This window comes from Aulonocara sp. 'chitande type north' Nkhata Bay, linkage group LG3, assembly GCF_057382095.1.
Source record: "Aulonocara sp. 'chitande type north' Nkhata Bay isolate Kocher_YH1m ecotype deep benthic linkage group LG3, A_spYH_male_GT1.1, whole genome shotgun sequence".
Classification (NCBI taxonomy): domain Eukaryota; kingdom Metazoa; phylum Chordata; class Actinopteri; order Cichliformes; family Cichlidae; genus Aulonocara; species Aulonocara sp. 'chitande type north' Nkhata Bay.
The window spans coordinates 59,370,070-59,379,527 of NC_141346.1; the positions used below are offsets into that span (position 1 = coordinate 59,370,070).

Sequence of the window (9,458 nt, forward strand, 5' to 3'; positions counted from 1 at the left end):
GGAAAAACTGGAAATATTAAATTAAAGACATGATGAACAATCTGAAACTCATAAAAATAATGTACTTACTCTTTGTCACATAACAGTCTTTTGTTAAAGTTTACAGCGATATCCTTCGAGTCGTTGCTCTTTAAGGAAACACAGCTGGGTTCAGGTCCAGGCTCTGGATTAGTTTCAGGGTTATGTCCAGCTGAGCCTGGTACGCCCCACAGCTCTGGGCTTTAAAACAACACACACAGAGGTATGAGTGTGAATAATGATGGAACAGTGATGTGAGTGCTGAGCTGTGACATGGAGAAGAGTCATGGACAGTTAGAGATGGTCATCTCACCTCTGAGCTTTGGTCTGGCTCTCATGTTCCCCACACAGAGTGCTTTTAGAGGGAGGGACTCCCTCCTCTCTGTCCTCACACTGATCCATGCTGCTCAATTCACATCAGCTCACACACACTTTCTACCTTCACCTGCAGAGGAAACACAAATCATTCATCAGCTGAGAGCTGCAGAGGTCGTGTCTGATGTGTTGGACTAACATCCATCTGAGATGCAGCTTTCATCAGTTCACTACAAAAAGTGTCACAGAGCCGAGTTCAGCCTCCAAATCCTCCATTACTGTAGTCTTACAAAGCAGCAGGTCAAACATGGCTGCAGAGAGCAGCTTTGTGTCAGTAACCATGTCCAGGACCGAGCTGACTGCTTACAGAGTTCATACTCTAACTGCTAGCTGCTCTGCTAGCTAAGCTAACTCAGTAACAGTGACTCTGACAGCAGTTACTGTGGAACAGCGGCCGAGCTCAGGACACATTCAGTGTGTTTAGTCTGAGTCCTGGACTCTGATTCAATGGATTCAATCCAGCTCAGAGTTTCATGTGTTCATCAGAATAAAATACATGTACTAATATAACAGAAGTAATGCTCTGAATGCAGGACTGTAATGGAGGATAAATAAGGTTTTTACAGCCTGAAAGAAACATTCAGTTCATATATTTAATGCATTTAATTTAATGCAGATCTGTTAAATGATGATGGGTATGTTAAGATACTTAAAGAGCTCCTCCATAGCATTTACAGCAATGTAACAATTGGCAATTACATACATAGATGGGATTTTTTTTTATTTAAAGTTAAAGAATTTTCAATTATGTTTAGTAAAATGAAAAGTAGACAATAGAAGGAATTTGAAAGTAAATTACTTTACAATATAAATAACTATTGTAATAGACATTTTATGTCAGAGGCTGATAAGAAATCCCTGTTGTTTTTACAGGCTCAATTAGATGATCTATACAAGAAAAAGGCTCATGGAGCTTACATTTGAGCTCGTGCAAAATGGATAGAAGAAGGTGAAAAAGTCCTTCATGTTTCTACAATTTGGAGAAACGGAAGCAAGAAAAGAAAACAATTAATACAATAATCGTAAATGGGGAGGAATGCACAAATCATAAGACTATAGCGGAAGAAAAACATAAATTTTACTCAAATTTATACTCCTCGAAATATTTAATCACTGATTCATTAACTTGTTTTGATCAGATTGAATCTTATATTCCAAAAATCGATTCTGTATTCAGAGAAATGTGTGATTCTGATATATCACTGGACGACTGAGATCAAGCCTTAAACAAACTGAAAATGGACAAAGCTGTTAGAACAGCTTTGAAATTCATGTGAGTTGTTCGCACTAAAGTAAAAATGTGAATTATTAACTATTCATGATTGTGACCTAGTAGCTCTCTTAACATAGCTATTAAAACTGATATTAAACATTATAATGTCAAAGAACACAAATAATAGAGAAAATCTAAATTTTGAGCATATTACCCAGAAATCTAAAAAGATTTTAAACAGCTGGCTACAAAGACACCTCTCCATCTTTGGACGTGTCTTGCTTACTAAAACAGAAGGTATCTCTGGATTGATTTATCCATCACAATGTTTATATGTTTCCAATAGTCTAATCAATAATATAAATCGAATTAATTTCAATTACATTTGGAGAAACAAGCAACATTATGTTAGGAAGAAAGATATAGTGAAGTCATTTGAAGAAGGAGGTTTGAATGCGATTGATTTTGAAGCAATGATGGTTCCATCAAACTCAAATGGTTTCAATCTTTCATAAATATTTCAAACGGTATTTTGGTTTTATTTCCCCAAAGTAATTTTCAAGAAGCTGGGTGGCATTGAATTTCTTATAAAGTGCGACTTTGAAATATCCAAATTAAATTATCCAATTTTCACGAACACGTTCTCCAGTACTGGAAAAAGATATACAAGCATATTTTTTCTCCACATACAAATTCGATTTGGAACAACAGATGTATACGATAAAAGAAAATCCATCTTTTATAAGGATTGGATGGATCATGGCATTTGGACGGTTTTACACCTTTTAGACAATGACGAAAATGTGTTAACATATAACAAATTCATAGATAATTATGGCATATCATGTACTCAGAGTAAATTCATTAAAGTTGTGAAAGCCATTCCCCCTGCATTGATTCAGATGTCTTCCCCCGATTGAACAACAACCCGTCAACAACATGCTGAGCTGTGACTCTTCTTCCCTCTAAAGTCCTGGTGTTAACACTCACCCTGCATCAGCTTCACCTTTTTTAAATTGTTTTTACTTTTCAAACCGACGGATCATTTGAAGCCAACCATCCAAAAACTGCTTCAGCTGTGTTTGATGTTTATGCTACAGCCTGTTTACCAATATAATCAATATCAGATATCAGAGCAACAGAAACCTCGGTGATCAGGACGCTGGGACTGAGAACAGGAAGTGGCTCAAACGTCACAGTTTCATAACGTCACCCTGAACTCCACTCACGGAGTTTCTGTCGCCATTGTAGTTTTTAAAGTCCCGTGATAAAGGCGGGGCTTTCTGTGAATCCGCACGCTCATTGGCTAATAGCTAGAGATTGACACATCGTTATCCAATGAGCGTGCGGGAACTTCCGACATAAAGTTGTTTCCTTTGAAAAACCAAAGTCTGATTATTTTTGCCTCCACTGACGGAGCCTGTTGTTCCCGCCACAGAGACACAGTAATGTCAGAGCGGTGTTAACACTCACCCTGCCTCAGCACAGCTCTCACTCTCCTCCTGCTCTCTCACACTAAACGGAGGCTCAGCTAAACTCACTTCCTCTCTACTTACAGGAAACCAGCGCTCAGAGGAGCCGACCGGCCTCACATTTCACCCACAGACACGAACAGCGTGGAATTATTTTATGTCATAAGAAGAAACATATTCATGTAAACACTCACCTGCCTCAGCTCCACCTTCCTCCTCCTGCTGCTCTGAACGGAGGCTCAATACTTTTACTTTCACTGCTGCTCCCTAAACACAGAGGATGCTGGGACTTGTAGTTTATTCCTTCCGGTGCGGTCTTCCTCTTTGTTTGTTTGTGTTTGTGTTCAAGTTATTTCGATCATGTAAACATCAACAGAACACGTGAAGCCACACAGAGTTTGTATGTCGAGGTGGGTAGGAGGGTTTGAGGGTTTGGGGAGGGGTCAGAGGGAAGAGGTCTCGCCAGTTGCAGGATCTCTAACATTAGAATCTAAAAATGTGTCTCATATAGGTGTTATTTTGGTACTTTACACGTCACACAGTTTCAACAACTCCTTATATGGTACAAGTTCCTCTTTTCTTTCTGGCTTCCTGTATTTATTAATATGCTTGTATATTTCTACACTAACTTCCTGTTTTTCAGTCTGGCTGAGCACTTAGTTTGTGAGTCAAAAGTGGCCTTGCTTTACAAACCTTCATTATTAAAGTACATAAAACAATATAATCAGAAAATAAGCACTAAGAATATATTAATTACATGACAGTTCTTCCCTTTTCGTGTTTCCTAAGAAACACGACATAATTCCTGATTTATCCCATTAAGTTTACCTGCATGTTAAAAGGCTAAAATATAACAAAAGAGATTATGCTAAACAAAATGAAACCTTTCAATTGCCCAACCCTATCTGCCCCCTCAACGGGTTGTATGTTTTCAATGTTTCCTTATAATTCTGTCATGATTACTTCTATCCACAACAAATAAATCAAGCTCTAAGACAGCACCTATGAAATGTCCTAAATCTACTTCCTACACCCCCTTTTTTTACCCAGTATCCCAAGTTAAACCCACTTCTGACTTCCCTCAGTTCTCACTGTAAACTCCAAACAGATACAATCAGCTTTTCTGGTAAAAGGCCCTAGATTATTTTGTCAATCTTTGGAAACATCCTCTATAGAGTTAACCCGTTTCATCTTCAAAACTTAGTCCTGGTTTCTTTGCCCCCCTTTAACGGGTAGCGCATAACCGGCCTGAACACTGCGTTTGGGTTATTTACATAACAAAGAAATCCTACAACTATTCCTAAAGTCCCTCTCATTACTCTTCATTACTTTTATGCTCACATTTAACCTGTGTCTAACAAGCTTTTAATTTCCTAAACAACACATTTTCTGGAACTATGGTTCTCTGGGCACTCCTCTGGATATTCTTACACCAGAGAAGAGCTTCTTAACTACAGGACTACAACACCTGTGGATTTATTCCCAATATTTGTCGCATCTGCGGCAGATTTACTGCAGACTCTGATCAGGAAAGTGAGACGCCGAAAGAGAGGGAAGCGAGCCGGCGCACTCGTGCGTCTGAGGAGACGCGGACTGCGAACTGCTCTTCCTGGGATCTTCCCTTCCAATGTACGCTCACTCGGGAATAAGATAGACGAACTGGCCCTGATGAGAAGCATGAACAGAGACTTTGCCTCCTCCTGTGTCTTATGTTTTACGGAGTCGTGGCTCTGTGAGGACATCCCGGACTGCGCGCTCAAGCTGGAGGGCTTTCATCTGCTGCGCACGGACCGGCAGGCCTGTCTCTCCGGTAAGACCAAAGGTGGAGGTGTCTGCTTCTACATAAATAGTGGCTGGTGCACAGATGTAACAGTGATTGCTCAGCACTGTTCTTCCTCTCTGGAATACCTTTTTATTCACTGCAAACCGTTTTATTCTCCGCGGGAGTTTGCTTCATTCATCCTGGCCGCTGTTTACATCCCACCAGACGCGGATGCGCAGGCAGCTCAGTGCGCACTCGCGGAGCAGATTCTCCACACGGAGCGGACATTCCCGGACTCTCTCATCATTGCTCTTGGGGACTTTAACAAAGCCAATCTGAGCCATGAGCTTCCGAAATACAAGCAGTATATTAAATGCCCGACCAGAGAGGAGAGGACATTAGACCACTGCTACAGCATGATCAGCGGGGCCTATCGCGCGGTGCCCCGCGCTTCACTCTGACTTTCTGACCACGTCATGATCCACCTAATCCCCGCGTACAGACAGAGGCTGAAGCTCTCCAAACCTGTCGTGAGGACCAAAAAACTGTGGAGCAACGAGGCTGTGGAGGAGCTTCGCACGTGTTTGGAGTCTACAGACTGGGACACAATGAAGGCTGCTTCTAACAGCTTGGACGAGTTTACGGACACTATCACCTCCTATATCCACTTCTGTGACGACAGCATTGTGCCATCACACACCAGGGTGAGTTATAACAATGACAAACCCTGATTTACTCCTAAACTCAAAAAGCTGTGGCTGGAAAAGAGAAAGGCGTTCAGAAGCGGAGACAGGGACTGCTACAGAGAGGCCAAGTACAGGTTCACTAAAGAAGTGGACATTGCTAAACATCAGCACTCTGAGAAGATGCAGCAGCAGATCTCAGAGAATGACTCGGCCTCTGTGTGGAAAGGTTTTAGGAATATCACCAACTACAAGCCTAAAACCCCCCACTCCACTGATGACTTGCTCTTAGCCAACACCCTTAACGACTTTTACTGCCGTTTTGACGAGCCATCAGGCAGCCTTCACACCTCCAACGGCCCCAACAATAGAGGCACTTTGGACACTAATTCCCCCACCTCTCCCCCCTCCATAGAGCCATCACCACCTTCAAACTGTTCACCTACAACACCCCCCTCCTCACCCCACACAAAAGAGGATTTCACACCACCTCCTCCCACCACAACTCTTCATATTCATGAAGCAGATGTGAGGAAGCAGTTTAAGAGTCTGAATGCTCGAAAAGCTCCCGGCCCAGACGGTGTGTCTCCTGCCACCCTCAGACACTGTGCAAACGAGCTGGCCCCAGTGTTTTCTGGCATTTTTAACTCCTCACTGCAGGCATGTCATGTGCCTGCCTGCTTCAAGTCCTCTACCATAATCCCTGTCCCCAAGAAACCTAGGATCACTGGACTAAATGACTACAGACCCGTGGCTCTGACATCTGTGGTCATGAAGTCATTTGAGCGCCTAGTTCTCTCCCATCTCAAGACCCTCATGGCCCCCCTCCTGGACCCCCTGCAGTTTGCATACAGAGCCAACAGGTCTGTAGATGACGCAATCAACATGGCCCTACACTTCATCCTGCAGCATCTGGACTCCCCAGGAACCTACGCCAGGATCCTGTTTGTGGACTTCAGCTCTGCCTTCAACACCATCCTTCCAGACCATCTCCGAGGCAAGCTTTCCCAGATGAATGTGCCTGATCCCATCTGCCGGTGGATCACTGACTTCCTGACGGACAGGAAGCAGCATGTGAGGCTGGGAAAGAATGTCTCGGACTCCCGGACCATCAGCACTGGCTCCCCTCAGGGCTGTGTTCTTTCTCCTCTGCTCTTCTCCCTGTACACCAACTGCTGCACCTCCACCCACCAGTCTGTCAAGCTAATCAAGTTTGCAGATGACACCACCGTTATTGGGCTCATCTCGGACGGGGATGAGTCTGCCTACAGGAGGGAGGTTGAACGTCTGGTGTCTTGGTGCAGCCACAACAACCTGGTGCTGAATGCCCAGAAGACAGTGGAGATTATTGTGGACTTCAGGAAGCACACAGCCCCACTCCCCCCCATCATCCTGACTGACACCCCCATCACCTCTGTGGACTCATTCCGCTTCCTGGGTACCACCATCACCCAGGACCTGAAGTGGGAGCCCACCATCACCTCCGTCATCAAGAAAGCCCAGCAGAGGATGTACTTCCTGAGGCAGCTGAAGAAATTCAACCTGCCAACACGGACGATGATGCAATTCTACACTGCAATCATCGAGTCCATCCTCACCTCCTCCATCACGGTGTGGTACGCTGGAGCCACTATCAGGGACAAACAGAGACTGCAGCGTGTTGTGCGCTCTGCTGAGAAGGTGATTGGCTGCAGACTCCCATCTTTGCAGGACCTGTACACCTCCAGGACACTGCGGCGTGCAGCTCGGATCTCAGCTGACCCTTCTCACCCTGGATACAGTCTGTTTGACCTGCTCCCCTCAGGCAGGAGGCTCCGGTCCATTCGCACCAGAACCTCTCGCCATAAGAACAGTTTCTTCCCCTCTGCTGTCGGACACATGAACAATAAACGTACGACTGTTCCCACCACTAACACATGACCCTACGCTGTGTTCACTGAATCATTCCATGTTTGGCACTGATCACCACCTGCACTCATGTATATATCTTTCTACGTAGCACTTTTAATTCTTATTCTTACTTTTATTTTTTTCATGTCTATTTAAGCGCAATTTATGACAGTATGTTTGCACTGAAGCACCGCAGCAATTTCCTAATGTTGTAAACCTGCTCAACATTTGGCAATAAAACCCTTTCTGATTCTGATTCTGATTCTCTGTGCTCTGTGCTTCTTTTCGGGTTCCCCTTTCTCTGGTTGGTTCCGTTCGGTCTGGGGCTTCCAGGATTCTTGCCACCCCTGTAGTCGCTGTGGTCCTGAAATCTTCTCCCGTAAACGATCCTATTCTAAAAATCCTTCTATCCTTTATATTAACTTTACTTAATCTTTAATTAATCTTAATTTACTTAATCTCAATGTTCTTTATGTGTGTGAGCAACACTTTTAATTTTATTAAACACACCCAGGGTCAGATATACACCATCACCATATCAGCATAAAAACAGACAGAGACGTTCCTCTATCTGTCACATTCTTCCATACATGGCAATTTGTTTCACCTTCCAGATGATTCCTGGGGACTTACAATTTCTTGACTCTTCTTCTGTCACTTGTTACTAGGCAGCTCAAATGCAGTTAGAAGCTAAATGAAATCCAGGCCCTCGGCCTGGCCTATGTTTAAATCATTTGTGTTTGTAAGCGTGTATGCGGTTTAACCTTCTGCTGCTCCAAGTCACTTACACAATAGATCGTCGGGACATCGCGCCCAACGAAGCTTAAGACCTTGAATAGACTGAGCATCAACTCTTTCATGATCACAATATGCAATATGTGTATACAATGATTATAGCTGCACCTTTAATAAAAGGTTTAGTCTAAAGCCAGTAGCTTTAATAAACATTTTAATGCAATGTTAATGATGAAGGCTATATTGTAGCAGTAAAGTATTTTCTTTATTCCCACATTCCCTCTCTTGACATTTCAAAAAGAAAGGTCACCACACTTCGTGTTGTGTCACTCCTCGGCCCATTCGGCCGCTTCTAAGTCCATCAATGGCATCATGGCCACTGGAACGACCGTTCCAGGGTCCACTGCCCTCGTTATTACCTTTTCCAGCAGTCCTGTGGCACAAGGAATGAGACAACAACCGCATGTGACCAGTATCGCTAAAAAGTGGCAGTAGAAAACATTGCAGACATGAAAAACCCCTTCCATTTCCCAAACACTGAGGTCAATTCCCGAGTGCTCATGCATGGTTTTAGACAGAGTTTTCAGCCCCTCCAGAGCTCGGGTTACTGAGCCATCTGGAGCAGTGTTGTTGGGGATAAAGGTACAACACACTGCTCCAAACATGGCACCACATGCCCCCTTTCTTTCACGCCAACAACATGTCTAGGGCCATTCGATTTTGCACTCCCATCAGTGAGGTCGAACCCAACTGTTCTGTGAACCCCTCCATGGCATCTCTGGTCAGGTTAGAGAGTCTCAGCACATTATAATGGACGTAGTTTATGCGATCAACATTCTTATTTGGAATTATCCATATGAACATATGTTCAAATCCTGAAGCTAGTTGGTCCACTAGTTTATACTCATCTGGAACTCCCCTGGGCACTCCTATTGAGTCAGTCCAGGTAGGCGAGTTCATTCTAGGGTCATAAGCATTTATCCCCTGAATCCCTCTCTTTGCCAAAATGTGTCTCTTACGTCTGGCCGCCAATGTGCGTGTGTTGCGTTGTCGTATGGCTTTTACTTTGTTCCCGATTAGCATGAGTGGAGCTCCGAGTTGCACCATTGCGCACGTCTCTTCACTTCCCATGTGGGCACGAACCAAAAGGGTGTTACGTCCACAATAATAATAGAGCCCACTTCTTGCCCATGTTCCAATTAAAGTGTTCGTTTGGCTTACATTGTTTGTGGTTCTCCCTGTGACTGTGACAGAGCACCAACTTGGGTCAATCTCTCCCAACTTGTACTTTATCGTATCCGTTGAGAATT

General features: G+C 43.8%; 1 long non-coding RNA gene across 1 annotated transcript; it reads right to left on the reverse strand.

The window, feature by feature from the left end:
• Nucleotides 1-79: 79 nt before the first annotated feature.
• LOC147336346 (uncharacterized) lies at nucleotides 80-3,318 on the reverse strand. The gene is made up of 3 exons (XR_015128276.1): nucleotides 3,273-3,318; nucleotides 332-463; nucleotides 80-219 (listed from the first exon to the last, which is right to left on the reverse strand). It is a non-coding gene; the product is annotated as an uncharacterized LOC147336346 (long non-coding RNA).
• Between the last annotated feature and the right edge of the window lie 6,140 nt (nucleotides 3,319-9,458).